Source organism: Trypanosoma theileri (assembly GCF_002087225.1).
Source record: "Trypanosoma theileri isolate Edinburgh chromosome Unknown TM35_Tth_20_V1, whole genome shotgun sequence".
Lineage (NCBI taxonomy): Eukaryota > Euglenozoa > Kinetoplastea > Trypanosomatida > Trypanosomatidae > Trypanosoma > Trypanosoma theileri.
The window spans coordinates 165,037-166,383 of record NW_021639862.1 but is presented as its reverse complement, the minus strand read 5'-3'; positions in this window follow the sequence as shown (position 1 = coordinate 166,383).

The following is a 1,347-nucleotide window of genomic DNA, read 5'->3' as shown; positions in this document are numbered from 1 at the left end:
CTTTGATTTTTAAAGAATCAGATAGAGGTGAGAGAGAGAGAGAGAGAAGGGGAGACATACATGAGGACAGTAGAGATACCAGAGAAGAGAGAAAAAAAAAAAAAAGAGGAAAAAAAGAAGATAAATAGTGACATCTCAATCATATATATATATAAACAGTGAGGAGTGATAGTTATTTATTATTTAAAGTGTCAATAACAAAAAAAAAAAGGAAAAACAGTAAAAACTAACAATCTTGAGATGTTTTTTATTTCTTGATTATCTTTCTTTCTTTCTCTTTTATGTCCTCTTTTTTTTTTACTTTTTTTCTTTTTTTAATATTTATCGCTCACGCCATTTTATTTTTCCCCTTTTCTTTTTATTTTGATTGTACCATCATCATCATTATCATATTCAGCAACAGTTTGGGGAAGTAATGATGGATTTATGGTAAATGATTATAAACCGAGAGAGAAAGAATAATAATAATAATAATAATAGTCAAGAAAACAGAAAAAAAAGTACAGTAGAAAAAAAAAAGTGAAGAGTTTTTATTCTTTACTCTCCATCCGTCCATTCATCCGTCCATCTCATTTATGTTTATTTATTTTTCATTCTTTTCCGAGCGGTTATGTCGGTTTATCTTTTCACAAAAGTCTTCATCGTTATTAATGTCTAAAGGATTTTTTTTTTTTTTTTACTTCGTTTGAGTTTATTTATTTTTTTGTTTTTATTCTATTTTTCTCCTATCTTTTGATGGAAAATGAAAATAAAGACACAAACACTCCAAATAATAATGATAATAAGAAGAGCAACAACAGTACAACGTTTTTCCTGATATTATTATTATTATTATTATTATTATTATTATTATTATTATTATTATTGGTTAGTTTATTTGTTTTTTTCTTTCTTTTCCATTGACAGAGGCAGCAAGTGTGTCATACATAGTATTTTAATGCCTAAATGCCCTTACATGTTATATCTATATACTGTATTATGTATATATATGTATGCACATGTATAAATATTAAGGAGTATTTCTAACTTGTTTCATTGTTGTTTTCCAAGATTTTATTTCATTGTTTCTGAATCATAGGTACGAATATATATATATATATATTCTTTTCTTTTTTATGCCAAATGTGTCTTCTTCATATTATTATCATACAATTAACATGACAATATGTATCTATTACTAACGTTATTCAGTGTCCTCCCTTTTTCCTGTATTTATGATGAACTGTTTGAATAGGGCTTCCTTTTCTTTTCTTTATTCTCATCTGTTTATTCTGAATCTATATTACTATTACCATCACACCTGTAATAGAGAAGTGTGGCAGGCAGAAGAACAATAATATATATATA